At 56.0% G+C, this 27,575-nt stretch overlaps 3 long non-coding RNA genes and 1 other non-coding gene across 4 annotated transcripts; 1 reads left to right on the forward strand and 3 right to left on the reverse strand.

Annotated features, from left to right (window-relative positions):
- Positions 1-1,182: 1,182 nt before the first annotated feature.
- TRNAA-UGC (transfer RNA alanine (anticodon UGC)) lies at positions 1,183-1,254 on the reverse strand. The gene has a single exon. It is a non-coding gene; the product is annotated as a tRNA-Ala (tRNA).
- A 15,045-nt stretch (positions 1,255-16,299) lies between these two features.
- On the forward strand, positions 16,300-19,121 carry LOC138063567 (uncharacterized). Its single transcript, XR_011137095.1, has 3 exons — positions 16,300-16,485; positions 17,838-18,369; positions 18,643-19,121. It is a non-coding gene; the product is annotated as an uncharacterized lncRNA (long non-coding RNA).
- Positions 19,122-19,852: 731 nt separating this feature from the next.
- Positions 19,853-22,119, reverse strand: LOC138063549 (uncharacterized). Its single transcript, XR_011137085.1, has 3 exons — positions 22,059-22,119; positions 21,315-21,392; positions 19,853-20,045 (listed from the first exon to the last, which is right to left on the reverse strand). It is a non-coding gene; the product is annotated as an uncharacterized lncRNA (long non-coding RNA).
- A 367-nt stretch (positions 22,120-22,486) lies between these two features.
- Positions 22,487-23,699, reverse strand: LOC138063565 (uncharacterized). The gene is made up of 3 exons (XR_011137094.1): positions 23,621-23,699; positions 22,843-22,896; positions 22,487-22,548 (listed from the first exon to the last, which is right to left on the reverse strand). It is a non-coding gene; the product is annotated as an uncharacterized lncRNA (long non-coding RNA).
- Between the last annotated feature and the right edge of the window lie 3,876 nt (positions 23,700-27,575).

Here is a 27,575-nt window from a genome sequence, read left to right on the forward strand (position 1 = left end):
AGGGAATGCTCATGTGGGGAATCCCATAAACAGGAGAGTTGGCTGCTCTCTGGCTTTTGAGGGTAGTCTCTGCCACAGGTGTCCTTGCAACAGCATCTTCAGGTGGAGCAGGTGAGAGTCCCTGAATGGGGTTGTTCCAGTAAATCCTTATTATCCAGCTGGCCTGTGGTCCTACGTGACCACTCCAGAGCATGCATGATCCATTCCTATTGATAAAGGACTGTATTAAACAAATGGGAATGTCATCTTTGTATCACAGTTACAACTTCAGTTCCAAAGATCTTGCCACAGTGCAAAAGATGTTTGCATCATCATCCCATTGTTTCCCCCCTTTACCTGCCTCCTCCTTAGCTCTCCTTTCTGCTGGTGGCAGTTTTCTGATGCTCTTGATGACCTCACAATGCCTTCCTGCTGACCTACATGCTAATGGCCAGTCCAGCTGATGTAAGGAATTGACCTCACAATCAGCACCCTAGACACATCCCTCTCACTCACCTCTCCCTCTCCCCTTCCCCTGAGCTCTCTTCAACATGGGGAAGGTTTTCTCATCTGCCTCATGACCTCACAGCACCTGCCTGCCTGCCACCCAATCAGATTGCTGCAATAAAAGTGACCTCACAAACAAGCTCCCAGCCAGGCCAGCCTTGCCTGACTCTGCCTCTGCCCTCTCTCCTGGGGGCTTTCTCCTGCCCCTGAGGACCTCACAGTGCCCACCTGCCTGCTGCTGCCCAATCAGCTGCAGTCATAGAGGTGATCTCACAATCACTAGGCCAGTACTGTCATGTTACCTGCTTCTCCCTCCTTCCTCCCTCCAGGCTCTTATGTCTTTCTCATGGGCTTTGCTGTACCCTTGATGACCTCACATGGCTGCCCACCTGCTGCTGGCCAATCAGCTGCCATGAAAGGAAAGAGGATGTAGCCCTCTCCTGAGAGGGCATTTTGATGCACTGGATGACCTCTCAGCTCCTGCCTGTTTGCCTACTGCTGGCCGCTCAGCTTGTTGCAATAGTTAGTGACACAAAAATCCATGTCCCAACAGCATCAGTTTTAACTCCCTCTCCCCTTGCCCAGGGATGTCATTTCAGCTGAGCAGGTTTTCCAAGGTGCTGGCTTGCTACTACTGTAAGCCTACACTTTCTGGAGAGGACCAAGGGGATGGAGAGTCAGGACATAAAACACCCCTGGAGATGCTGGGGATCAAACCCAGGACCTCCTACATGCAAAGCAGGCACTCTTCCACTGAGCTACATCCCCTTACAACCTGCTGAAGGGTGGGACATACACTCGTCCCATGATGTGCCCCTGACAAGCACAGCCCTGTTCTCCCCTGCTGCTCTGAGATCCTCAGCAGAAAACTGCATTCAAACCCTCTTACTGGGCCACAGGCTGGGATGGGGGAAGTGGAGATTGCCTCTCAGCGGGGACTAGTCCTGGACCAGGGCTGCACCATGGGACACTGCCCCTCCAACATCTCTGCAGTCGATGGGGGCAGGAGAAGACTTGCTTCAGGTGTTGCTCCCACTCTCTGGCCCTCCCAGGGAAGGTCGATGGAGAGGAACAAATCCCTTCCCCGAGTCTCCTCTGCCACCCTGTGCATCACTCCTGTGTGCAGCACGTCTGTCCCTGACACCAACAGCAGGAGTGAACACGCTGAGGGAAATGTCCTCCCCAGGTGAGGTGCCCACAGCTCCAATTGCCCTCCCTCCCCGGGGTGTGCAGTGGAGGGGCCACGGGAGCAGGTAGAGGTGATCGTGGGCAGGGAGCTGCCCACAGCCCCTCACCTGGTCACCAGGCCTCCCCCTGCTCTGCTCTGGCCACCAGCACCTGGTGGTGGGTGAAGGGCAGCATCTTCTTCCCTAGGGCTGGGGATGTGCCTGGCCGCAGAGCCGTTCCCACTCCAGCAGCACCGGGGACTGTCCTGATGCCAGTGGTGCCCCACTGAGATTCTGCCATCTGCCTGATGCACAGACAGCTCTGCCAGAGACCTCTGTGGCAGGGTCAGGCCTTCCTCCACCCCAAGCACAACCTCGGGGGAGAGGACAACCCTCTCAGTCCAGTCAGTGCTCGATCCTTGGCCTGACTTGTTGCCTGGAGAGAGGCTGAGACTGGAGACAGAGCAGCATGCCCTGGGTCACAGCTGCAGCTGAGACCTGACGGGAGAGTAGGGTTCAGCAGCAGCAACAGCTGGCAAGAGGATCAAAGCAGCTTGTGGGGTTGCAGGAGCAGGTCCTCTTGCTCTGTGCAGGGATGGGGAGCTGCAAGGTGCTGCAGCTGGGCTGGACAGGGCAGCCTGATGCGTGAGTGTGTTTGGGTAAGGAAACACACACTGGGGAGGTTTGAGATGTTTGTGCTGTGAGCTGCTGCTGAGGGGACAGAGAACATAAAAGCAAAGTCTGTGTGCAAGGTGCAGAAGATGAAAGAAAAAAAAAAAGAATGAATTGGGAGAGCAAAACTGACTGCCAGTCTCTGACCTGGGGCTGTTGTGAAGTCACAGTTTTACAGTCAGCTTTTAGCCTCCTGCTAGACTCCTGCAGGGGAGTCACTGCATTTCTGTCCTGCCTTGTGCCCTTTCAGCAGGAAGGAGCCGATTCAGAGGGATGTTCATGAGGGGTCCCAGATGGAGCCCTCTCTGCTGTTTCTCTTCCACATCAGATCCTGCTTTTCCCTTCCCTTTTACACCTCTGATTCCAAACACCAGCACCAAGAAATCTTTGGGGAATTAATCACAACCAGAGATTCAGCATTTTGTAGGAAACATAGCTCTCACTGAAGTCCCTGCTGCACGGCAGCTGGTTAAACAGCCTCCTCCCTGCAACTCGCATTCAGCTCTTGTCCCTCTACATCTGCTGGCTGGGATGCCGAGGACAGCCCCCACTCTGTGCTGTGCTTTGTCTCTTGGGCTACAAATCCCCTCTGTTTCCATAAACCCAATTTTCTCCTTCTCAGGCCCACTGCCCTTGGGGAGGGAAGGGCCAGGCTGCCCACTAACCCCCTATCTCCATCGGACATCTCCCATAGCATTGCAAATGAGGGGAAGAAATCACCATTGGCAGAGCAGGAACCTTTAATGCAATCCTACTATGAGGTTTGGCAGGTCAGAACAAATGAGCCTGAACATCCCTTATGACCTCAGCTGTTACTCTCAGCATCAGCATTCACTTGAGCTTCCCCAACAGCCGAAAGCCCAACTACGGGCCTTTAGTAACAGTGGGACTTCACTTGGACCACAAGCCCCATTTTCCTCAGGGTTCCTTGCCTCTTACGGATACTTCTGGAAAATGGCTCCAGAGGAAATACTGTGGTTTCTTCACATGACTTCTCCAAAGGTGCTCTTCTGCCTTCAGTTGCCTTGCTTGTCTTGTCAGCAAAATACACAGGAAAGGAAGATCTTCCCAGGGGCTCAGATTGGAGGAAAGACAAGAATCCCCTCCCCCATTACTCTGAAGTGATATTCCACCTGGAGGGCCACAGAAAAGAAACAGCAAAGGTTATTACTGGCATCTGTTGTTTTCCAGGGCACAAAGGTCATTTCTCACCCTCTCCTCTGCCCCTTGCCTTGAGCCTGCCTGTCAGCACTCTTATGCCTTTCAGCTAATACTGGCAGGTCTGACAATGGCGTTTGTGATCTGACCAAGGAGCTAAATGATCACTGTGCGAAACAGAAAGTGCCCATGCCCTGTCCCTGAAGGGCCCAGCAGGTACATTCCCTCTAGAAACAGGGCCAAAGAGGGCCTTCTGATGTGTTTCCTGAGAACGCACTAGTGACAAATGCATTGCAAAACTAGAGCAGGACAAGGCTGGTCAAGGGCCAAATGAACACACAGGAAGGGGTCTTTCATACTCCCTGCCCCTAGAAGTGTGCTTTTCCACAAGTCCTTGGGGCACAAGGAGGACCTCAGTCAGTAGCACCTACCTGTCTTGGCATCTTCTGGATTTTTTTAACCAGTTTCTCAGGTGGGGGCATGGTGTCAGCACTGTCCTTCCTCCTGCCCTTCTCCACCTTCTGTGAGGAGCTCCCTCCGATGGCTGGGAGCACACTGAAAATACACATTGTGGGGAGGTGGTGTGAGCACAGCGCGAGTTTGGTCTCCACTCTGCGCTCCCAAGCTGGGCGCCTACTTCTGCAGCAGAAGGCAATCCCGCAGCAGAATGATGTGGGGTCGACTGCCTGTGTTCACATCCACAGACACAGAGATCACCCCCAGCTGAAGCGCCCAGGGCTCCATGATGTGCCTGGAGGAATGCTCAGGATGCCCAGGCACAGGCTCTCTCTCGAGGCAGCAAGGAGAGGAGCAGGGGCCTTTACAAAGACAGGCTCTGTGAGACACACTTACCCCATCCTGGCAAATGTATTAAACACTCCTCGATGGTCCCAGCTACCTTGCGCTTAGGTATGGAAAACTGATTCTTCCTGGAGACCCAGGGTCAAAGAAGGAGAAAGTGATCAGGGCTGTAAAGGCAGTCCTGCCATCGTGGGATCAGGAGTCACTGTGCCATGTGAGAAAAGGCATTCAGAGCTGCCCTAAACCTCGTGTCCACAGCAAACATCTCACTCAGAAAAGCACAAGGCTGCAGGATCACCCTCCTCCATGCCTCCAAGTGTCTCACCTGCCACGAGACGCTTTGACCTCAGCTTTCTTCTCCTTTCCTTTCTGCATATTGGTAGCTGTTATTCTGGGTGGAGGATGCCTCTCCCTGAAGAGGAGACGCTTGGCAGGAAGAGTTCCTGCAAGCAGGAGACAAGAAAACACTTCAGGACAGCATTGTGGAGACCTTTGGAACAGGAAGGATAGGCAGATGCGCTCAAGCTTGTGATAAATCTGTGAGGCAGGCCTCAAGCTGATTCCTTTCAAAGCTTGTTTCCTGGGTGGTCTTTGGTCTTTCCAGACACTGGCTTCTATCTGTCTTTTCGTTTTTACTGGGCAATATCTTGTTCTATCCCATTCACTCGATGGAAAAGGGGGCTTGCTGGGATGTCCTGGTGACCGAACAGAGCCTCTCTGGGGGCCATAATTTCACACAAGGCAAGCCGATCCTTGGATCAGTCTACTGATCTCACATGCCTACAACTCCTCTGTTGACTCAGTCAACAGAAAGGCACTGTTTTGGGGATGTGTAGGAAAGAGTAGGAAAGAAAGGTTAGAACGCCTTGCTTTGAAAATGAAGGAAGTCTTGGCACAGGCTACCAGACTTTTTAACCATCTGACTTTTCCCATCCTGAGTCCCTTGAGAGTTCCCATCTTGGGTAAGCAGCATCACCTCCAGTGCCTCATGCTACCCCTGGGAGCCATTGCACTGGAGCCTTGGCTCCAATGCCCTACCCAGCAGCACAGGAGGAGAAGGCACAAACCCTTGCCAGGAACCAGCTGTTCCATTCCCTTTTTGCCACTCGCGTTGGCTTTTCCCATCTCCTCTTCCTGGCTGGGCTTCGCAGGTGCCACAGGTGGTTTTCTAGCTCTCCTCTCAAGCTTGTACCTGGAAACAGGGAAAAAGACACCAGTTCAAAGGAAGGACACCACACTTCCTTTGCACCTTGTGTGAATAAGGGGGACACAGGGGCATTTGGGAGCTACTGTGAAGTCCTCCTTTTTCCAAAGCAGAATATACAGAACATGCCAGATTCTGGAGGAGCATCCTAGCAAGCTGAGTGACATCATGAAGACCTCCAGCACCTGGAGGGGTATGTGATTCCTCTTCAGGCTCTTCAAGAACTTCCCTATCCTTCCTTGTAGGAAAGCTCACTTTAACCCAGATTCTCTAGGCTGCCACTGTGACCATCTCCCACCTCCTGTTCATGTTCATGTCCAGGCAGAACAGACTACTCTCCTTCCCTACAGCTTCCCAGCACCATTTCTAACTCCTCTCTCACCCTCCAAAACACTTGCAGGCCCTCCCAAGCTGATGTTTGTGCATCTGTAAAAAGGAACCTCCATCTCCCAGGCAGGTAATGGAACAAAACACTGAGCACAATGGGAGCCAGCACAAAGCTCTCCACAACCCCACTGGGCACAGGCTCCACTTGGGCCTAGATGGGCCTCCCATCAAAAAAACCTTTGACCCAAGAAAATACATGCAGGACACGTCATTCACACAGGTCTCTCAGAAGACATGGAAATGTCCCAAGCCAGTGACTAGTACGGACCTGTACTTGAATTCACATTGGAAAGAGTTATTCTCAAATGACTTTCTGAGCAGCCTTCACAAGCACTGGCAACACAACGCTACCAAACATGCTGAGAGAAGCTGCTTGCTTGGCCAGCCAGGGGCTAAGAAGCAACAAACCATACTCACTCAGGAAAGACAATGACATGACCAGACCAGGTCTGAGAAGCTGCAGTTTCAGTGCCCAAGAGGACTGAATCCCTCATCTCCGGCATCTGCAAAGGTGAGAGACACGTGAGATGAGGCCAAGGAAAGTATCTCATCGCTCACAGGGGCAGCAAATTTTTCCACTGCTCAGAGAAGGTGCTGCCTCTCTGAAATGTTGAATCTCTCTCTTCCTCACAGCAGCCCCTCAGTTATACAGCAGAGCGGCTGGAGGGAAATACATGAGAAAGGCTAGGAACACTGCTTTTTGCAAGAATGCAGAGACTCAGCCCAGACACCAGGTCTTTCCTAATGCAGGAGTCAATGGAGGCAAGCACAGGGGATGGCATTTCACTAGCCGGGGGTCCCGACTGCTCCGTTTTCTTTCCCTGCTGGCTTGAGTTGATGCCTCCTGAGCTGAGAACAAAGGGCTCAGACGTGGGGTTAACCCCCACATAGTCTCTCCTAACATTCAGACGGCTGCCTGTGCACCATGGAGGAATAGAGAGACGCAGCCCTTCCTTTCCCTTTGCACAGAGGGTTCCAACTATGAAGGCCAAGTCTCTGGTGTCTTTTTAAGGGGCAGGTGAGGGTCCTGCTCTGGGACCCACTGGGAACAAAGGCTGGAGAAAAGGCCCTGGCCCAGACAACGGACTGAGAAGGCACCACGGACTAAGTGAGAAGGAAGAGACAGAGCTGGGAAGCAGGGCTGGGCTACAGCCTGCTTGCATCTCTGGCTTAACCCTCAAGGGGCTCAGCTCAGCCTGCTTCCACACCTCCCCTTTCCAGCTGCACCTGAAAGCCCAGGCTGAAGCACAGGGCTGCACTAGAGACCTGGGCAAGGACATCGGGCTCCAGTGAGTCTCTCTGTGACATGCTGCGGCCACCACTAGCAGCGGGCAGGTGCACACTTCAGGACAGAAAGACTCCCTGTGTGCTGGTGAGAGTGTAGGGCCCTGGGAAGAGCTGGTCAGCACAACTAGACCAACACAGCAACAGCAGCAACAGGGCTCTGGCCCCACCTGGGCCTTGCTCTGCCTGTGCCTCTGCTTCCTGCCCAGACAGTGGGGTGAGCAATGAGCCCTACAAAAATAAACCTACACAGACACAGACCTAAAAACACCACTGAGCAAGAGGATGAGAGTGAGGAGATATTCTGGCCAGCTGCCATATGGGAGAGATGACACATGCTCAGGCCCTCCAGCTTCAAAGAGAGAGGACTGAAGTCACCAGAGACTGCCCAGAGATGTCTGACATCCCAGATGGCCCAGGCAGGGGCAGGAGGGAAGGAACTCACTGTTCCTTCACCACACCACAGTGCAAGGGCATCCCATGAAGGGCTCAGGCTGAGCTTCCAAAGGGACGCACATGTCCCTTGATGCCTAGAAATATTGTTACCTCGCTTAAGGGGAAGCTGTTGAACTCGCTGCCTTACCATCTCAGACATGGCCAAAGGACACATGGGTTCAAATGTGAGCCTGAAACAAGGGGGCACTAAACCATGGCTGTCTGGAAGATGGGAAGTCTACTGGGAAAAAAACACACAAGACCTGAACTTTCCTTGGACTTTTTCCCAGAGCACATGCAAACAGTGCATGTGGCTGCATGAATCTTTGGGTGGACCCAGTACAGCCTATTCCCAGGGTCTTCTCTGCTGCCAAATCCTCTGAATGCTCAAGACAAACTGTCCAGGGAGCTGGCGTTACTGCAGGCCAGGACTGTCCATGCCCCTAAACAGGTCATGGCAGGCTAATAGAATTGCATTCACTCATGATTTCAAAAGGACCACAGGTAGCACTGCAGAAATGGAAAACTTACCCCAAGAAGAGCTTCTAGCAGCTGCTCGGTCCCATTCAGCCTTCTCAGAAAGTCTCTGTAAAATCTCATTTTCACATCTACCCCTTGAATAACAAGCATGCCGATGTCCTTCAACACAAGGGCAACATTCTTCCCACTCTCAAGGCAACAGGAGAAAAGATGCATGGTCTCTTCTATGCAAGCCTCCACTGCTTTCCAAGGAACAGAGATGTTCGAGGCTATGCAAGCATACTTCAGGGGCTCAGAGAGCTTATGACCTAGGAAGCAGCAAAAGAGCAACAAAGTCACAAGCGCAGCAGGCTAACACAGAGCATGGGCAGCTTTGAGGTCTTCAAGCAAGACCCTGCCACAGAGCTGTCGTCTTTAAACATCTGGGAAAGCTCCTGAAGGAAGCTGATATCACTGCTCCCTAGGAGAAGTTCAAAGCACTCTACAACCGGATGTACAAAGTGCAATGGGCCAAGCGCAATGCTTTCTTCCCTACAGACATAGAAAGAAAGGGCCCTAGCCATGTCGTAGGAACATGAGGCATGATGGCAGGACAGGAAGAGGAGAAAGGGGGCCGGTTCCCATGCTGAGGGAGTGGCTGCCAGGTCATGATACTTGTGCCCACACTCAATGCCTTCCAGGGCGGGAGAGATTTAGCTGTGCCACGTCACATGAACGCAAGGAAGGAAAGAGGGGAAGGAAAACACAAGCACTGCATGACACCCCTTCAGATCCTTCTGGCCACCCCCAGCACCCTCAGAAGTACACAGCAAACATCCCTGCTTCTGGTGCCAGAGGTCCATCTCCAAGAAGTGCCAGACTGATGTTGCCATCACAGAGAAGATGGAGTCCTTTCAAAAGAAAGACCCACTCCAAACACAGCTCGGAGCTCCTGCTGCCCCACAGGCATCACCAATGTCCACTACCACTGCAGTGCTGGCAGCACTGACCAGCCATCTCCACAAAGCTGGCCTCTGACGGCTTTTCAAACACACTAGTTTCCCCATCTCCATTTCAAGGCTCTCTACCGCTGCCTTGGACCCACTTCTAAGTAAAAGGAGAGTGCAAGGGCCACCATGAATGCTGGTATTTGCCTTTACACGGTCTGGTGTGGCAGTAAACACAGACCAATGGTTTTAATGAAATCTGATGAGAAGAAGCAGCCCCAATATCTCTGGTGTGTAGCCAGCTGTCAAAGCAAGGCCGAGAGAAAGGGAGTCTACTTGTATTGTACATGAGGATGACAGGATAATTAAAGCAAATGAAGGTGTTCTCAGGACCTGGTGAAGGAACTCTGGCTGTCTAACACTGAACAGCAGTTATGCACAGCCCACAGATGTCCCACACGGAAGCCAAAGTTTCAGCCTGTCTCCTTACCAGGAACATAGGCCTTATCATAGGTGAGGCCGTGAACCTCTGCAATATTCTTCGAAAGACGGAACACGGGTCTGCAAACTGTCAGAAGACCACGCTTCCCACCACCAACTTGCTCAGTCACAATATCAAAGGTCCCAAGACGAATAACTCTGACTCCCTGAAAAGGGGAAGGAAGAGAAGAATTATGAGACTGTTAGGTGGACAGGCTGGAGACTTGTCAGAGCATGGGGATGGTGCTCGGTGCCCTGCCTGCTCCTGCCATACAAAGGGGACAGATGGAGCACTCTGGGAAAGCTTTGGAGAAGCCTTGGAGCAATTCTTTGTAAGAACTTTCCAGATGCTTTCCTCCCCCTCCTCTTCACCCTCTCAAAAAGACAAGTCAAAGCCAAGACGTCATCCCTCAGACACATAAGAGGCAGAAGAAGGGTTTCGTGGGGAGGCCCAGGATGGCAGACCCACCTGGTTCAGCATCAGCTGATGAACAATGTAGTTAGCCACACCTTCCCAGACAGCAAGGGTCTCTGGAAAAGAAGTGAAAGACATGTCATGCTCTGGGTGGGCCAGCTCAAACCATTCAGCACATGCCTAACCAAGGAGATGATAAGTGCAAGCATATTCAAACCGCATCCCCCTCCTCAAACACACCCCATTCCCTGGCAGGGGCGGCAGAGCTGGGGTGGGCACTGCCTTGAAGCTATAACCTTTTGTCTGCCCCCAGGAGGGCTCTGGAGCTGAAACAGAGGCATTAGGACATGCACATCCTGCCACGGGACATCCACAATGTGTCCCTGAGCTCAAAGCCTGCTCTGCCAGTCTGGAGGCACAAGGAGACCCAGTGGGAAGGAGCTAGAGGCAGAGGCCGGTTCTCCCAGACAGAAAGCCCCACTGAGCTGAGTCAAAGGCCAAGGATTCATTTCCAGCACAGGTGTTTCCGACGGCCTCTCCAGAGCCCAGCAGGAGCTGCAGGACCCCTCAGCCTCCTTCACACAGGTCTCCTTTCCTTCCAGATGCAGATCTCCCCCTCATCCCTCCCTGGGGATATTGGCAAGGGATTTCCACCCCACAGAGGACAGTGCTGTCCAGGGGCTCAGGGCATCCCCTGGGTCTCCCCAATGGGGCCAACTTCCCTCTCTAGGATCCCCACACACACAGGCTCTGCGTGGCCACCAGAGCATCTCCAGCTGCTTCCCCCACCTGGAGCTCGGGTGGGTGATCCCCACTGCAAGGCCAGCAGTGACCCTCGGGGCAGGGACTTCTGCCTGGGAGGCCCCAGGATGGCAGGGGCAGCATCAGGGCTGGGACCCAGCAGTCCTGGTGGCCACACTGGCCCCTGAGCCAGAGGAGAACATCAGTCGGGGCTCTTGGGGCACCCACCAGCCCGTCCAGCCTCCCCCCAGCCCCAGGGTTTCCACAGCCATGTCCAGAGTTAATGATCTCTGCCACGGCTCCCGGGAGATCAGGATGGGGGAGAAGGAGATCCTGAAGGCCTTACCCTGGCGGGGGAGCGCTGGCACCCCCTGCCCACGCCGCGTCCCCTGGCCAGCGTCCCAGAGCTCCATCCTTGTCCTCCTCGCCCTGGGTCACCCCCGCAGTGGGAGGTGATGAGGAAACAGCTCCTCTCCTCCTCCTCCTCCTCCTCCTCCTCCTCCTCCACACGTCCCGCAGCCCCGCGCTGCCCCAGCCTCCCCTCGCCGGCTCCCGCTGGGCTCGGCGGCTCCTGGCAGCAGAGCGGTGCCGAGAGCAGCCCCAGCGCCTGGGCTCCCCCGGCCTCGCCGGGACGTGTGGGGAGAGGCCGTGGCCGGGCGGGAGAGGGGAGCTGTGGCCGTGACCCGGGATGTCCTCTGTGACCACAGCCCGTGTCACAGAGGGGCACGGCCCCCCCTCGCCCCAGGGCCCCGGGGGGCCAGGGCTGGCCCTGCAGCGGGCTGGGGCTGTGTGGGCAGTTGGGGGGCTGCCACTGCCCCCACGCAGGCCCTGGGGCAGGGATAACCCCACCGGGGTCCCAGCCGGGCTGGGCACTGCGGCTGCGCTCACCCCGGCCGTGGTCCCCGTGCAGGAACCCAGCTGCAAGGGAGGGCAGTGGGCACCCACCCGGGGGGCCCTGCAGCGGGCAGGGTTGGGGTGGGGTGGGGTGTTTGGTTTGCACTCCTTTTTGGTTTAAAAAGGTTTCTGTAGCAGCCCCTCACTGTGCAGCAGCAGGACGTGACCCCCAGGAGCACCCACAGCCCTCCCAGCCATTGCTGCACGCGGCCCCGGGCCGAGCTGGGAGCAACTCCTCCCCGGCCCCTCTGCACCGGAATGAGCAGCAGGACGGTGCCCATCAGTTGGGACAAGCGGCAGGATAGTGCCCATCTGCTGGGATGAGCTGCAGGATGATGCCCATCAGTTGGGACAAGCAGCAGGATGGTGCCCATCAGCCCCACTTGCACCCCACTGCCTGGGCGCTCCCGGCCCTCCCGTCCCCCCGGCCCCTAGACACCTGCCCCGGCTCTCGCCCCACTGAAGGCAGCAAACAGCAGGGCAGGAGGAAAGTCCTCATGGAGAAGACAAGTGGTCGTACAGTGCCTGTCTGGAGAGGTCAAACCACAGTCAAGAAACACTTAACAGCGTTCACCATGCAGGGAAGCTATGAGCAAAGTCCCACAGCGACCAGCGCTGGCATCTGCCCTCCAGGGCTCCTTCACACACCCCACACCCCTCCTGTGAGGGTTTTGTGGTGGGCAACATGTGCAAGGCTGCACAGAAGGTTAAACAAATGGATAGCAAAGAGCTTCACCAGCCCCTCAGCACAACGGTACGGACACGCTTCCAGGCCCACGTCCCATAGCCTCGAGCTGCTGGAAACAGGGAAAGTCTGCTGGAGGGGGAAGAACAAAAATCATTCTCTTGTTCTCCTTTTTTCTTGGACACTTTCCCTCAGCACCTGCTAGCAGCAACAGGTGGGACCGCTGTTAGTGGGCCAAGAATCACCATGAACAGGGCATATTCTGGATCCAAAAGCTCAGGCAGCACTGTTTTGCCTTTTTGCCTCCTCCTAGATAAACACCATTATAAAGTAGATAAAAAAAGAAAAATATTTATTTCTGAATAACTAAACATACCAGTATTGTACTTTTAATGGCCGTGCAAGGTAACACCCAGGAGGAGATGGGGCCAGGAGGGGCTGGACTGAGAGGGGAAGGGACCACACAGACCCAGCCCTGACCTCCCCAGGCACCGCATTCGCTGGGGGCCCAGCGAGAGACCCTTGAGATTGGGGCTGGCTTCACTCCATCATTACACCTGCCCTCCCCACCCCTCGTAGGGCTGAAGGTGAAGGTTGTCCGTGACCAGCCTCTGGGGCTGGGGGTTTTAACACAACCTATAGTGCACAGGCAACCCAGTGTGCGCACACACACAGTGCACACACGTTTTGCAAACACACCCCCCACAGCATGCACACATATTCCAAAGTGCACGCGCACACACACACACACACACACGTAGTGCAAACACTCTGTAGTGTGTGCATACCCCAAAACGTGCACACATACTCTGGAGTTTGCATATTGCATAAACACCACAGCGCGCTCACACCCCTCAGTGTGCACACATACTCCGAAATGTGCACGCACACACACACACACACACACACACACACACACACACACACACACATCACACTACACACACACCCCACCATGTGCACACATACTCCAAAGTGTGCGCATACATCCCACAGTGGGGGCGTTCACCCCAGTGTGTGCCCACACCTCAGGGCAGGGTCTCGGGGAGGACCTGCCTGGCCCCAAGGTGGGGCTCCAAATGCACCCATGAATCCATGAGTCCTGAGTCTCTGGCGCAGGAAACCACTGTCCCTCCCAAACCACTTTCCCCTGCGTGCCCCTTGTCTCTCCCTGTCCTTGCCTCCCTTGGCACAAATATCATAGCGTTGCTCTATCTTTCCCACCTCTCTGTGCTGCCCTTGTCCTTCCCCTTGGACTCTCTGGGTAGGGGGAGGTTCAGATGCAATTCAGACACCAGCCCTGCGGGTCCTGCCATGCAGACATGTCCTTGACATGGAGGTGCCCAAGTCCCCCTCTAGACTGTGGGGCTCTGGGCAATGCATTTTGGAGGCTGAGAGTGAGCCAACTCTCTCTTCAGGACTCCCCATCTTTAGGACATTGGACTATTTCCCTGGGGTGTCGGGCTGGGCTGCAAGCTGCCCTCCAGAAGGGCACAACTCTCCCCTTGCATCTGGGTGTCATCTCAGTGCCCCATGGAGAGGCCACCTAGATATTAAGACGATGGAAATGCTGCTGGGTGGCTGGATGTGGGCAGCTGGGATGAGCCTGATGTGCTCCTGGCTAGAAGGGGAGGGCTGAGACCCCCCTCAGGTGCTCTGAAAAGGGCTGCTGAGCTTGGAGATCTACACTTTAAGACTAGATTCCTCTGCTCTCTGCAGTGTTGTTTCTTTTTAGGGTAGCATGAGTGCAAGTGTCCTCCACCTTGGAGGCACAGGGCAGCTGGGAAGAAGAGGGATGGGCAGGCCAGCTCTCCTCCCTCTGCACCAAAGACACAGTGAATCCTTTTGCCCCTCAGGAATCACAGCTCTTCACTGCTTATCACTGCCAAGTGCAGTTGCAGTGCTGAGGATCTCTGTCACCAAGAGTCCTCCCCAGGGATGACAGGGGAATCTAAAAGAAAACAAACAAAATCCTTAAAACTATGAATGATCCCCCACTGTGTTCGGGGCGGAGTTAGGCTCGGGTGGGTACAGACGGGTGAGACCATGGGTCCCATGTCCATTAGCAGAGCTCAGCTCCCCTGGCCACAGTCAGGGTGTGATCTCACGCCCCTTTCCTGCGAGGGTGGCAGCCAGCGGTCACCACGGGCTGGTCCCTTCCCTCTGCGGTGCTCCAACACTCAGAGCAGAGCAGGAGCGGAGGGGAGGAGAGTCCGGACGCAGCTCGTGGGGACAGACGCGGTGCTCCCCCGAACCACCCCCGCTGCCACAGCAGGCGTGTCCTCACTGCAGCCTTCGCGTAGGGGCTGCAGCTTTCCTGCGGACACATCCGGCATCACCAGGAGGACTTTGTCTTTTCAGGGCTATTCTCCTTATTCCCACACCGTCCTGCGGTGCAGCAGGACACCGCCCGCCCCGCCCCGCCCCCACCCCTCCGCCCCGCCTCCACGCCAGCGCGCATGCTCCGACCCGGACCCGCCCCCTCAGGCCCCGCCCCACCTCCCCCGCATGCGCACTGCCACCCCTGCCCCACCGGCCAGTCCCACCCCAGGAGGCCCCGCCCCACCTTCCAGGAGCCAATGGGGGAGCGCGGGGTGGACGGGACTTTGGGGCTGGAGGCGTCACTTGCGGTGTGGGGGGCGGGGCTGGGGGTGCTGCAGCTGCCGGTGCTGGAGGCTGAGGAGCTGCCGTGTGCGGGGCCGGGGACAGAGGGCTGGGGACAGAGCAGGGCCTCGGCGGAGGGAAGTGTGTGTGGAGCGAGACACCTCGTGTGGGAGCTGCCGTTCTTGCGGCGGGTGTGAGGGGGAAAGGGAAGGGGCGGCCCCGAGCGGGCGCTGTCCTCGCCGGGCCGAGGAGCAGGCCGGGAGCGCGGCCTGGCGGGGGGAGCGTTGTCAGGGGACTCACGGGTCAGGGCCCGGGTTTCCCGGGTGTTTTTCTTCTCTATCCATCCGTTTGTTCAAATGTCATGTGTATAAACTTACTGTTGTCCCAGTGAGGGTTTTTTTCCATTTTTTCCTTTAAATAAGAGGTCACAAGTACCTTTTTTAATACGCCTGTCACATTCTTATGCCAACATAGGAGTTTTGTAATTATTTTAGAGGAGGTCCAGGAATTTGGGGAAAGCTTGTTTTGTGTTGCAAAACAACAAGCTCTGCTTGTGACCTGCGACCAGCACATGTCATAAGAAAACGACTAATGAGGGCAAGTGTGGAATCTTGGACTTGAAACTCTAGCCAGTTGCTTGCTTTGTTTCTGAGAAACTTTCACATGCTGTTTGAAGGGCCTGTTTGCCAGAGTTCAGACTTCGTACCCAGCCAGTCAGTCTTAGGAATATGGTCAGCCTGCCAGACCCATGCATTTAATTGTCCCTGAAAGTCGACTGGTGGTTTTTCTCTTATCACTTTCCCATCTGTCAGTGCAGGTATCAAGGGAGGTGAAACTTGGGGCCCAGAGTGGTCTCAGAGAAATGATCTGATCGGGTACAGAGTCTCTGTTACCATCCTGGACTGAATGGCTTTAAAGCACAATGAGCGTGGGATACCGTGGGTGTCGGTTGTAGGTCTGCCCCTTGAAAAGGTGGTTCTTTGGTGACAATGAAGATATGAGTTTTTGGAGGAAAAGGGATGTATATGAGGAGACCTTCAATGTCTGTGTGTTTTCTTGATCTTCAGAGCCTGTGTTGTTTTAATGGGGACTCCTTCCCAAATGGAGACAGTCTCCTGACTAGCCTCTAAACTGCAAGTGAACATCTTGAAGATGTCCATTTGTAGTTCAGTGTGCTGGTGTTTAGTTTGAGTGGGCTAGCTCTGCGTGGATGCAGATATGGTTGCAAATGTTCATGTTTTCCCTTGCAGGATAGCACCTAACTCTCAGTATTCCTCCCCAATAGATGCCCAAGGAGGAGGAGCTGGTGGCTTCCCCATCTTCCAGCTAGTGAAACTGATGCAGAGAAAGGAAAGGGCTTCTGCCATGTGTAGGTGGAAGAAAGTGGGGAAGGACCCCAGCTCTCCCTGCTCTCCCAGTCTTGCTGCTCCAGAAGAGTGGTGCTGCAAGCTGACGGGATGTTTTCCCTTGTTCATGTGTGCAGCAGAGGTGGTAGCCAGATTCAGCTCTTCAAAAAGCCTTTCTTAACTGGCAGGTGGCTTCTTCACAATTGAATGTGACAACATGGAAACAGCCCATTTCTGTCTTTCTCTACTTCTCTCAGGCATTACAGAGCAGCAGAAAATGCTTGTGACCAGGATCAACCAGTGAAGCAAGCCAGTGCAGGGGTAAGCTTGTGTTGTTTCTTATTTCCTTTTTAGGGAAAGCTGATTGACTGTTTTCAACCAGAAATACCTGCGCTCTTCCTTGTATGCTGTTGAGTGAAGAATGCTCTCATGCCAGGTGTTATTCCCAGGGGAAGGGGGAGCATTCTTCAACAAATGGCACTTTCCCAGAGGTCTTGTGCTGTCATGTATTTTGTTTCTACGCCATTGTGAATATATGAAGAAAAAGCAGTATTTAGGAGGCATGACTTATCCCACTTCATCTGGGCAGCAGAAAACAGTCTAAAGAAGAATCTGGTCCCTTTGTGGACCATCATCTTTCGTCCAGATGAAGACATGGTCCCCTTGGCCACTGGGGAAAATGAGGAAGAGGGTGATTTATCAGAGGTGCTTTGCACAAGCAATAGATTCCTTCAGGAAGGCTCTCTGTATTGGCCACAGGGGGAAGTGCAGAAGAACAGCTTAGACTCTGCACCTTTCTGCAAGGTGTATACAATTGTCGGAGACTGATAGCACCCCCTCCGTTCTTTAGGTCTTTGCAGTTATCACTTGTTTCTCATTCCCCATCAGAGCTGCCATTCCAGCTCTAGAAATGGGGCTCAACATGCTTGCACTCAGGACAAGTTCTGTCCAGTTTCCCTTCACGCAGTGCTTGGATAGAGCAAAGAAATAGATAAGAACTCAGTTTTGCAAAGCCAAAAGCTTGGGCCAAATTGTTCCATTCTTGCTCAGAAATGGAGCAGTTCCCCTCTCATCCTGGGCATCATCTTGTTCTGGTTCCAAGTGTGGTTAACATACTGCGCGTTGCCCACACAGGAGAGACAGTTTAGTACTCCTCCTCAGTGCATCATAGGGAGTGTGATCTCCTTGTAGTTCCATGCGCTTATTGGAGAGTCACACTGCTCTCTGCTCATACGGGACACTTGAGGAAGAATACTGCAACTCCAAAAGTGTCTGGTAGGTCCTGTCTCTGGCTCCTGCCTGCTGCACAGTGTAAGCCTTGGCAGGTAACTCAGTGTTCTCTCACGTGTCAGTTGCGTGGCATTCGGGGAAAAAGTCAGAAGTGGCTGCCTTCGAAAAGACTGGAAGGATCAAGTAGGTGGGTGTGGGATATGAAGGTCCTGATGCCCCCAGAAAGAAGGAAATAGGAATACAGAGGTAACAAAGGTGAATATGTTCCACCTAATTTCAGTTGTCAGAGCATCTAAAGCTTAGGTGTGAGCTTAATCTAAGCTGAGGTCTGAGCTGAGACCTAATCTCTGAATCAGGCAGCTAATTCCCCTGCACTAGGCCCCTGGCTGTACACAAGCTTTGAAGATTGTTGTCTGTTTTAAGCTTTGTTTTCTTAATCGTAGCATTGTAGACCAGGACTATGGCTGGGAAGTCAATGGTTGGAGCTTTGCTGTGGGAGCTAAGAAGATTGTTCCTACTTTCCATCAAGCTGGAGAGGAGTGGTGAACAGCCTCTCTGTGAAGGATAGTGCCATGTCATACCCAGCAGTGCAGTTTCAAAGGAAGTTTCCCTTTGATGTTTTTCCCATCTGTGCAGGAATTGTACTTCTGCCAGCCCCAGGTCTCACTCGCCTGAGTGCTCCGGGGGCCTCACCTGCTCTACGACAAAGTCTGAGTTGTGTTTGGTGGCAAATCCTGGGGCTGTCATTGCTGGGCAGTATGATGTAAAAAACACTGTCCTCTCTCCTTTTATTTCCCCCAGCTCCAAGCCCAAAAACTAGACGTGCAGACTTGGGAGGCTTCTGGGCAACTGATAAATTGCTGGACCAGCCGTGCCACTTTACCAGCAGCTGTTTCTTTCTTCCTTTACAGGAATGATCTTCTCAATTTTGTAGATTCTGCTGTCTTCAGGGCTCATGTTTTGAAGTTCTTCAGGGTAAAATGTCTCCTTGATGGTTTTGTGACTGAGTCTATTAAACAGGACACGGGTATCTGAGCCCTTCTCACAGCTCCTACCATACAGCTCACAAGCTACATTTCCTTACTCCACCGTGTCCCTGCCCTTGCCTGCTAGCTGGGGAGGTGGCTCTGTGGGAGGAAGTTCATGTGTCTGTGGCAGAATCTGAAGCCCTCACAGCAAAGCATTTTCTCCAGCTCTCAAATCTTGTTTCTTTTTTTCTTTTTTTCTTCTTTTTTTTTTTTTTGGCAGGGAGGTGGAGGGTTTGGGCAGAAAAGGTGTTCTGTGTCCTTGGAAAAATGAAGACCCCAGGAAGAGGCTCTGCCTTGGCTAAACTGAGGTGTTTGAAGTGCAGAGAGCCACAGGTTGGAGTGCCCTTGCCATCCCTGAAGAGAATAAGTTGGTTTTCCAGTGGGATGCAATTCATCCTGAGGAAGATGCCTAGGAGGAGATTCAGTGCAGAGAGCTGGACACCTAACTGTGGGTGCTGGTGCGGAGGTACCTCCCTGTGAGCTGGGTAGTAATCTCACCTGGAAATGTACTCAGTGCAGAGGAGTGGGGAGTAATTCCAGAGACCAGCCTTCCATTGCTTCAGCAGCTATCGAGTGCCATTTTACATTTCCTAGGATGTGCAACCTGTTATCTAGCTGTTGCAGCAGTGGTGAGTGGAAGTTCAGGGATAAGGGGAGCAGGAGTTGTGTAGTGTGGCTTGTGATTTATGCTGAAGAGGCAACAGTGGGACTTGGGGGCTGGGGATCAGTTTTAGGAGAGCATGGGGTTCCTGGTGAAGACGTTGAGCCCCAACAAATGGTGTCAGGTTTCAGGGGTGCTGCAGGCTAGGCCTGAGGAATATCAGGAAAGTTGAGGTTACAGAGATTGTATGTCAGCACTGCGAGGCAGTGCTTGAGGATGGAGGATGATGTGGGGAGAGTTACGCAGGGCTGAGGCAGCAGGGATGTGTCGACTGCACTGAAGCAGACCATTGAAACTCTGTGTGTCTGTGTGTGTCAAAAATGGAAGAGCGGCTGCACATCAAAAGTGCTACTTGAGGGCAGAGCCATTTGTCCCTTTCCTTTGTCTTCCTGCAAGCGATGCCTGTGATGCTTTGGTCTAATCAGTGCCTGGGGAGGGACATGGATTTCCAGCACCAGCTCCATCTCTAACAGCCCTCAGCAAGCCCCGTTAAACCTCCAAGACACTTTATTCCTGTGATTTCACTTCACACTGTGTGACTTTCCCCTGGGAGCTTGTAAGATTGTGGGAACCACAGTGAGCTTGTCATTGCCTCTAATCTGCAGGGTGGCTAGTAGGAGAACTTAAGAGTGTTGTTAAGTACAAAGTTTTTAATGAGCACGTGATGTAATCTGGTTTCATTTGTTTCTCATGTTTAAGCCTAACAAAGTTACACTAACGTGTATTTCAAATGAACTTCATGAATGTCCTTTTCCAGTGGTGATCTAGTGCTATCGCACGTAATATGTGTGGGACAGTGGGACGTCTGTTATGAAATGTAGCCTTCCAGGGTGCACTGATGTCCCAGAATTTCAGGCCTTCCTCTTCCTGCTGGTTCTAGTTGTCTGCATGATGATTCTCCTTGGGAATATCCACGTTTTTGTGCTGGTGACTGCGGAGCAGCATTCCTGGTCCTTTCAATCCTGCCAGGGATAGGATGTGTTAGTATCCTATTCATGAGATTGGGAACCCCTTCTGCCACAGAAAGACTTTCTCAGCCATCTCCTTCCACCTCACTGTAGTAAGAACTTTCTGCAGCAGCCTGGTGACTGTGTATCTCTTACCAAAACCCAGCACCCTGACAAACCCTAGCAAAGGGTTCTCTGTCTTTTACACAGCCCTGCCTCTTCTAATCAAGATGCTCAGGTTGCCATTGGTAATCCCATCCCCAAATACTGTGTTTAGGCTAGCTGGGAAGCAGGTACATGAATTATATTCACAATTACAGCAGAAACAAATCAGTGCCAGGTGTGTCACAAGTGCTGGGCTCAGCACTGGGGAAGGAGCCTAGCGCAGTCCCTCCATGTCCCTCTGAGGCCCACTGCCACCACGCAGGCAGCAGCACAGCCTTGGTGCCAGGGGCTGGGCGAGCACAGCCAGGCTTCTATGTGACACGGCCCTTTGGAGAAGGAGCAACCTGGAGTGTGCCAGTGCTGGGCCTGTCTCACTGCAGGCTGCATAGGGGCTAGTCCCTGCCCTCACAGTGCTTGCTTACCAGGGGACCTGTGTCGTCGGTAACTGCCAACCCTGGTCCATCCCTGTCCTGTGAGCAGTGTAGGGGATTGACAGGGCTTGGGAAAGGGACAGGAGTGTCTGGGAAGCTCTCACAGCCCTGTGTACACTTGATGGCTGCAATATGCAGGCTCTCACCTTCTTGGCTTCCTTGGTCAGGTAGAGACCTCTCAGTTTTCTCCTTTTTTCTCCTACTTCAGGGCAGTAGCCCATTGCCCCAAAGGGAGCCCAAAGGAGGGAGGCTGCAAAAGCCTACAAGGGCAACAGATGCCTTGGTTGTGGGGTTCCCCACCTCAGATGTGAGCTGGCTGGCACGCGGGGCTGAAGACCACACTGGCGCACAGCCTTTGTGGCCCAGCCTTTTCCCAGAGTGTCATGGGCCCCAGCTGAAAAGGCAGGCGCTCCTTTTGGGAAGGGCTGCATGCACCACACACCTGCCCCAAGCCTGAGGTGAAGGGGGCGTCTCAGTGAGGCGGTGGAGGAAGGATGGGTCTGGTTGGTGGGGCCCGGAGAGAAGCAAAGATGGTCTCCTCCTCTGCCCACGCCATGGCTGCTCCGATGAGCGTTTTCGGGGGCAGGAGCTCAACCTCACACTGTGCTCCCCCTGGAGCCCACCACCTATGCCCACGAGCACAGCCCCCGCCAACATCTGTGGTCTCAGCTGTGTGCTTAGCTGGTACCTGAGCACCGATGCCACTGCTTGCTGTGTCCTACTCTGTGTGGGCGTCCGACAGGGCTCTCCTGGCCCTCTTCTGAGCCTGAACAAGAAAAGGAATTATTTGCAGGGCAAGGGATGAAGCCAGCCCTAGTCCTGGAGAAGGGGTGAGGATCCCCCCTGCCCGGCCTACTCCTCCATGCAAGACTCTGGGGATCAATCGCATCAACAATCGCAATCGTGTTGGGTTGAAGGAAACCTCTTTCTCAGCTCCCAGTCTGTTGCTTCCAGAACTGCAGGCATCCAGCGGAACATGCTGCATACTGAGCCATGCTCTGCCTTGTCCTGTCTCTTGGTTAGCAAGGTCTAAAAAGGCCTAAGCCCAGATTTGGCCTACGGATGCTCAGAGGCTCCTTCTGGAAAGACCTCCCTGACCCTGACCAGGAGCAGTGCACAGCATCTTTCCTGGGAAATGTGAACAGGCACTTTGCCATCCCTGCCCATCACATCTCACTGACTGGGCTACTGTTAAGGTGCTGTGAGTCCCGCAGAGCCTTCTGTGCCTCCAACACCCTGACACAGGCTCCTAGATGTCGGTGCAAGCACTAGCTCTGAGTCCCATCAGGCTGGAAGCATTGTGGGACCCACTGTGCCTTGGTTGGGCGCCCCTTGTTCAGCTCCACCAGGAAAGAGGCCCTGGTGCCATTTCCTGGGCCAGGAGTGGGGCAGAGCTGCCAGCATGCTGTGCTGCCCTGCCTGAAGGCCTCACCGGCTCTGTATCCTCCTCTGCAAACGGCCATCTACGCTGCTTGTGCCTAGGAAGCCTCCATGGCGTCCTCATGGCTGTACTGGCAGGTTGTCTGTGCACTGCCTGCAAAGAGAGGAAGGCCAAATTATCAGGGAGAATCACCAGCTGTCAAGGTGCTGTGGCCACCGCACAGCCTTCTGGGCCTCCAACACCCCCACACAGCCTTCTGCATGTCCCTGCACACACTGGCTCCGAGCCCCAGCACGCTGCCAATGTGCTGGCACCCTCTGCACCCAGCTTGGCCACCTCTCCTTCCAATCCCACAGCAAAGGGGCCCTGCTCCCACTTCCTGCCACAGCAGTGGCACGCAGCTGCCACCACACTCTGCCACCCTGGCCCAAGCCCTCACCAGTTCTGCTCTCTCCTGGACAGAAGGCCTTCCCGGGCGCTGCTTTTTCAGGACACTCCGTGCTTTCTCCCTGGCCATGCTCCCAGCTTCCTTCTGCGCCACCTGCAAAGCCACCAAGGGCACATTGTCACCGAGCATCACCAGCAGAGCGAGGGCAAGGGGCTGCTGCATCCTCAGCACCACTGTGGGCACACAACAAGCCCCACACAGGAAGTGCCACACCTTCGGGACGGGCGCTTGCTGCTCAGGCTGCATGCCTTTTCCACAGGCCGGCCCATTTTTCCTGTGTGCCTGGAAAACCTGCACCAAGGAACCCATGGCCACAACCTGCACAAGCTCCGTGTGCACACAGAGCAGCACCCGGCTGAGCATGTGGGGGTTAGGAGTGGCACTTACATCCTTGCTGCTGGGTGCGGAGACCAGGACCAAAGGTGGGACACTTTCCAGGCTCTACAAGAGAAGACATTGGTGGGACAGGCGCTCAAAAGGAGCCTTCTTTGGCCCTTTGGCATGCAGCTGCCACGCACAACATGCCTAGCCCACCTCCAGGCACCCAAATCCTTCAGGCAAGAGTCACAAGCCCAAGAGCCCCGACTCCTTTGCCCTGACTCCCACCACAAAGGGCTCCCACACACTGCCCTGCTTGGCCCTCGCCTCGGGCCTCTGCCGCCTGCCTGCTCCCAAGTAGCCCCCCTGCAAAGCCTTACGAGCACAACAGATGCCTTGGCTGGCAGGGCTCCCTGCATCACAGGGCAGCTGCCTGGCAGCACGCGGGGCTGAAGACCATGCTGGCGCACAGCCTTTGTGCCCCCTTTCCCCAGAGTGGCATGGGGGGAGATGCAGGTCCAGGCCCCAGCTGCAAAGGCAGCTGCTCCTTTCAGGAAGGCCTGCGTGCACCACACGCCTGCCAGGCATCTCGCTGAGGCACTGAGGCAGCGGGCAAGGGGAGGAAGGACGGGTCTGCTTGGTGGGGCCAGGAGAGAAGCAAACATGGGCTCCTTCTCTGCCCGCACCATGACTGCTCTGATGAGCATTTCCTGGGGCAGGAGCTCAACCTCACACAGCGCTCCTCCAGCAGACCACCGCCTCTGCCCAGTAGCCCGAGCCCCAACAAAGCCCCAACAAAGCCCCTCCTCACAACCTCTCGCGCCTCAGCTCGCTCCTTAGCTGATACCTGTGCACCGATGCTGCTGCTCACCGGGTCCTGCTCTCTCGCGGGGTCTGATGGGGCCCTGATGGCCCTCTCCACAGCCTGACAAAGGAATGGAGGCCTTTGCAGCGCAATGCAGCACGCCAGCCCTACTCCTGGCCCACGTGGTGCCAAGCAGCAACAGTGCCCCTCTGCTCAGCAGCCTCCCACCTCGCCTCACTCCCTTTGCAGGGGCCCACAAGTGAGCACGCACCACAGCCAGCCCACCTCTCCGCTCCCACACAAACTACAGCCTCTCTCTCTTCCCTTCGCTCCACACCAACTTGGCAGCTTTTGCCCTGCACCTTCCCACCACAAGCAGGGTCTTCCCCGTGGTGCCGAGCGCCCTCGCAGGTGCCAGGCACCTGGCGCTGCCACCGCCACTGCCACCCCTGGCCCACCCATCGGGCCCACCTCCCCACAACCCACTCGCCCTCCTCTCCCCACACACCCACACACCAGCCTCACTCCCACCTCCCTCCTCCCACCATGGCACCCATGCCCCCACCGACACTGCCGCTCCCTCCTCCTGCTGCCTGTCACCCACCACCACTTCCAGCACCGCCTGCATGCCCACCGCACAACGACCTGCCCCAGTGCCCTTAGCAGCCCCCCGCCCCTACTCCTCCAGGCAACACCCCTCCTGGCCATCAACCGCTTCCAGGGACAAAGGGGCCATCGGCGGTGCTGTGCTCAAGGCAGCCCCGCTCTCACCTCCCAGCCTCTTCCCTCCACAACTCCACTAGCAACGCCTTCACCAGCCTCAGACCACATTTGCCCTACGCACGCTCAGAAGCTCCTTCCTCAAAGACCTCCCGCACCTCCACCGCCAGCACTGCACACCAGCCTTGCTGGCAAACTCCAAGAGCCACTGCCCCATCCTTGCCTGGCCCGGCCCGGCCCACTGCTGGCGCACAGCCGCCAACGTGCTGTGGCCACCGCAGAGCCTTCTGTGCCTCCAACACCCACCCTCACACGGGCTTCTCCATGGCCGCTCAGATACTAGCTCTGAGCCCCATCACGCTGCCGGTGCGGGGGCACCCACTGGGCCTGCCTTGGGCGCCCCTCCTTCAGAGCCACCACCAAAGGGGCCCCCGGGCCATTTCCTGACACAGCACTGGCACACAGCTGCCACCACACTGCCCTGCCCTGGCCCAAGCCCTCACCAGCTCTGGTGGCTCCACGCCAGGAGGCTTTCCCCGCCGCTGCGCCCTCAGGAAACGCCGCGCTTTCTCCCTGGCCATGCTCGCAGCTGCTCTGGCGGCCACCTGCAAAGCCACCAAGGCCACATTGTCACCGAGCATCACCCACGCAGGGACGGCAACCTGCTGCTACATCCACAGCACCACTGTGGCCTCGGCACAAGCCCCGCACAGCGGACGCACCTTCGCCACAGGCAGATGCTGATCAGGCTGCATGCGGGGCCCCTCCCTACCTGCCTACGGCCATGCTGCTCGAGCCAACAGGCTCCCACCACGGCCACCCAACACAGCCGCCCTCCTACGCTCACCACCATGCCCACCTCTCCCCACACACACACCCTTTGCCACCACCTGACAGCAAACCTCCTCTTCCCCTACCCGCTCCAACACTCCCACCCGCCCACCACCAACTCCTCCTCGCCCACTTGCCGCCACCCACCACAACACGGCCCTGCTCCCACCTCCACCCGCCCAGCCTCACCCTCCAAACGCCTCACACCCCACAGCACCAACGGCCTCGCCACATCACCCCCAAACACAGCCCTTCCCCACGCCCATGCAGCACTCGCCCACCGCCGCCTCTAGCATTGCCTCCTGCCCGCCCTCTCACAGCCACACCAGCTGCACAGCCTGCACTTTTCGCCCTCTTTTCCACAGGCCTTTTTTCTAACGTGGCCTAGAAAGCCTGCACCAAGAAACCCAGCTGCGCAACCTGGCCGAGCTGGCAGCACCTGGGTGAGCATGTGGGGGGCTCGGAGTGGCGCTTACGTTGTTGCTGCTGGGTGCAGAGGCTGCCATCCCGGCTGGTGTGCTCTCCAGGTTCTACAACAGAAGACATTGGTGGTACAGGCACTCAGAAGGAGCCTTCCTCAGCCCTTTGGGAGACTGGCAGGCAGCTCCCACGCACAACATGCCTAGCCCATGCAAAGGCACCGTAATCCTTCAGGCAGCAATCCCAAGCCAAGAGCCCAAGAGCCCCGGCTCCTTCCAGCTGAGTCCTACCACAAAGGGCTCCCACCCACCTCCCTGCTTGGCCCTCGCCTCAGGCCTCTGCCGCCTGCCTGCTCCCAAGTAGCCTGCCTCTAAAGCCTTACGAGCACAACAGGCGCCTTGGCTGTGGGGCTCCCCGCCTTCAGAGCTCAGCTGCCTGGCACGTGGGGCTGAAGACCACGCTGGCGCATGGCCTTTGCGCCACCTTTTCCCGGAGCCTAATGGGGGCCCCAGCTGCACGGCCAGGCCTCAGCTGCAAAGGCAGCTGCTCCTTTGCCCAAGGCCTGCATGCACCGCACGCCTGCCCCAAGCCTGCAGCCAAGCTGCCGTCTCGGGGAGCCAGTGGGCAAGCGGGGGAATCATGGGTTTGCTTGGTGGGGCCCGGAGAGAAGCAAACATGGGCTCCTTCCATGCCCACGCCAGGGCTGCCCTGCTCAGGAGCATTTTTGGGGGCAGCAGCTCAACCTCACACCACCCTCCCCCAGCAGACCACCACCTCTGCCCACCAACAGAGCCCCGACAAAGCCCTTCCTCACAACCTCTCGTGCCTCAGCTCCCTCTTTAGCTCATACCTGAGCACCGAGGACGCTGCTGCTGCTCGCCGCCTCCTGCTCTCTCCTGGGGTCCGAGGCGGCCCTGCTGGCCCTCTCCACAGCCTGACAAAGCAAAGGAGGCCTTTGCAGCGCAACACAGCACGCCAGCCCTACTCCTGGCCAACATGGTGCCAAGCAGCAACAGCGCCCCTCTGCTCAGCAGCCTCCCACCTCGCCTCACTCCCTTTGCAAGGGCCCACAAGTGAGCACGCACCACAGCCAGCCCACCTCTCCGCTCCCACACCAACTACAGCCTCTCTCTCTTCCCTTCCCTCCACACCAACTTGGCAGCTTTTGCCCTGCACCTTCCCACCACAAGCAGTGTCTTCCCCGCGGGGCTGAGCGCCCTCGCAGGTGCCAGGCACCTGGCGCTGCCACCGCCACTGCCGCCCCTGGCCCACCCATCGGGCCCACCTCCCCGCAACCCACTCGCCCTCCTCTCCCCACACACCCACACACCAGCCTCACTCCTGCCTGCCTCCTCCCACCATGGCACCCATGCCCCCGCCAACACTGCCGCTCCCTCCTCCGGCTGCCTGCCACCCACCACCACTTCCAGCACCGCCTGCATGCCCACCGCACAACAACCCGCCCCAGTGCCCTTAGCAGCCCCCCGCCCCTACTCCTCCAGGCAACACCCCTCCTGGCCATCAACCGCTTCCAGGGACAAAGGGGCCATCGGCGGTGCTGCGCTCAAGGCAGCCCCGCTCTCACCTCCCAGCCTCTTCCCTACACAACTCCACTAGCAATGTCTCAGCCCACATTTGCCCTAGGTCTACTCAAAGGATCCTCCTTCAAAGACCTCCTGCACCCCCACCACCACCAGCTGCCCCACCGGCAAACTCACAACAGCCACTGCCCCATCCTTGCCTCTCCCAGCCCCTCCCACTGGCGGTCACGGTGCTGTGGCCACCGCAGAACACATGAGGTCTTGAGGCCGTCTCAGCCCACATTTGCCCTACGCCTACTCACAGGCTCCTTCCTCAAAGACCTCCTGCACCCCCACCACCAGCACTGCACACCAGCCTTCCTGGCAAACTCCCAACAGCCGCTGCCCCATCCTTGCCTCTCCCAGCCCCTCCCACTGCCGCGGCACAGCCCTCAAGGTGCTGTGGCCACCGCTCAGCCTTCTGGGCCTCCAGCACCCCCACGGCC

The sequence above is a fragment of the Struthio camelus genome, chromosome 32 (assembly GCF_040807025.1).
Source record: "Struthio camelus isolate bStrCam1 chromosome 32, bStrCam1.hap1, whole genome shotgun sequence".
Lineage (NCBI taxonomy): Eukaryota > Metazoa > Chordata > Aves > Struthioniformes > Struthionidae > Struthio > Struthio camelus.